Raw genomic sequence first — 2,643 nt, forward strand, 5'->3', positions numbered from 1 at the left:
CCAATACATATACGTGAAATGGCGTTTGAGTGCTAACTAGCAGTTGAGGAACAGTACAAACACTTACTAAGCAATTAATCTTAGCTGTCATATTATAAATCATCACTAATTGCCTTTATCAACAAATTATTCAGTAATCATGCAACTACTATTGCATTATTGCATTACTAATGCACAGCCACTTTTATACAGAATATTGGGAGCTAATTAAACAACAAAGTTTAAACTTTTAGAAACTCCATGTAAATTGCAACAGGCCTGCCATGGGAAATTTCTGGGATCCATACCAGGTAAACTTTCCTGGCCCTATTCCCCATGTCTAAAAGTTCCAGCATTGCAAAAGTCAGGTTGCTTTAATTGGGCCTGGTCCAGAAGTACCCCTCATCCCCCCAATGATGGCCCTGCATTACAAGAAGTTATTTTACAAATTTTTGCAGATTCCTACCTGTCACAGTTCTGTAGAAATAGCTGTTTGTTTGACCATGTTCTTTCCAAACTGCCTCCTGAATGGGAGTGTCTGGTTAGTTATAATCAGCTGGAGAAATTTACAAGGTCTATTGAAGTATCCTGAAGATCTTCAATCTCAGTGCAGAAGTTTGCAAAATTATTAAAACCAGTAAGTCAGTCACACAAACAGTTTAATTGCTTAATAAATTTTTTCCTTTTATGAACTCCTGTTTTGTGGTCCTTACTAATGGCTAACAATATGTTCCTACAATAGAAGGAATAAAATAGTCTGTAGTTATTTTGTGAAGACTGTGGCCAGATCTGTAGTTACTTTGTTACATTTTATGTAGATACTTTTTTTTTTATAAATACAGAGCCCCATAGTTGGTTTCCACCAATCTGTCAGTTTGATGCCAGACGTTAGAAAGTCTCTAAGAATTACAAATATTTACTTAAAAATAACTAAGCTGAGGGTACAACATACCTGTTCCAGGTGCACTGTTCACTAGTGAAATTATTATTTTTTTATACTCCAAAGCATTACATTCTTCCAAATAGAGGTTGAACAGTAAATTATTTAAAATGCAAATTCTGGTGTACAGGTTACAACATATTTACTATAAATAAATTGCTGCTTCGTCTGACCTATTCTCTACAGTAGATTAAATGCCAGTCCAATGTGTCTCAAATTTGCTTTAAGAACTAGTCTTTTAGCTCACAAAGGGGTTCAGTCATTTATACATAAAATAGTTTATTTAATTTACATAAAAATAAATCCAATGAAATGCCTGTATTTTCACTGATATACAAGTATACAGGATAAATGAACTGAAATTTAAGCTAGACATCTACCTTTAGTTTAGGAAGCAAGTTGCAATGTGCATGCAGCCCATACCCTAAAATAAAAAAATAGAACAAAAGTTAATTGTAAACCAAATCATGCAGTTTTGTTTGTCTAGACACATTATATGAATGGTAATGTTTGATTTATTAAATACTAAAGCTAGCGTTTTTACAGAATATGAGCAGGCATGTTGGCTACAATTGATAAAGTGTGTACACCAAGCACTATAATGTTTTATGGTAGATAAACAGTTTTCACTCTTATATAACAGTGCAAAATCCTGTTTTTTTGTTTTTTTTTGGGGGGATCAAGAGCACTTTATGCATAAAGTTAGCTAAGTGGCTAGCACTCTTGCCTTTACTAGTGGTAGGTCACAGGTTTGAATCTGGGCCAGGACACATGTGCAAGGAGTTTGTATGCTCACCCTGTGTTTGCGGGGGTTTCTTTCGGGCACTCCAGTTTCCTCTCACAAATAAAAAACATAGGTTAATTAACTTACCTAAAAAATGTCCTTAGGTTGTGTTAATGACATATGACTATGGTAGAGACATTAGATTGTGAGCCCGATTGAGGTACAGTTAGTGACATGACTATAGAGTTTGGAAAGCGCTGGGTAATATGTCAGTGCTATAAAAATTCTAGTTATTAATAATTTCTATATTTTTTAATGTTTGTGTTGTTTTTTTTTTTCCAAAATCCAAGCTGATGAAGATCTTTGACCAGTTAAGTAACAATGCCATCTTCTTTTCAAGCATTTTGCTTAGCAATATTCAATATGTACCTGTAGGTGACAACCCTGCAACTTCATCGGTCCACTGCGCTCATTTGCAGCATAGGGTCAGTAAGTGGGCTAGTCTTGGTAGTTTTGTTTCAAAATATACAGGGCAACCACATATATTATTGTTAATATTATTAATATTATTATTATTATCATTATCATTAACAATAATAATAATAAAAGACAGTATTTATATGGTGGCAACATATTACGCAGTGCTGTACAATAAATATGGGTTGCAAATAATAGACAGATACAAACAGATGAAACAAAAGAAGAGGACCCTGCTCAAAAGAGCTTAAAATCTACAAGGAGGGGGGAATATAATTTTAACATAAATATAAAATATAATGTGCCAAACCAGCATTAACCCTTTACTGGGCTGCAGGATCACACATTAGCAGTCACAGGGAACACATGTATTCATTTTTTATTTTTTCAGCTAGGAGGATAAGAAAGATTTTCTGGTCATAAACTGATAGAATCATTTGCAACAGGAAAATATTTAGTAAAAAAATAAGTGTTTTACATATACACTAGCTTATTATTATAATATTTATTAAGTACTTATATT

This window comes from Pyxicephalus adspersus, chromosome 10 (genome assembly GCF_032062135.1).
Source record: "Pyxicephalus adspersus chromosome 10, UCB_Pads_2.0, whole genome shotgun sequence".
In the NCBI taxonomy this organism is placed as follows: Eukaryota; Metazoa; Chordata; class Amphibia; order Anura; family Pyxicephalidae; genus Pyxicephalus; species Pyxicephalus adspersus.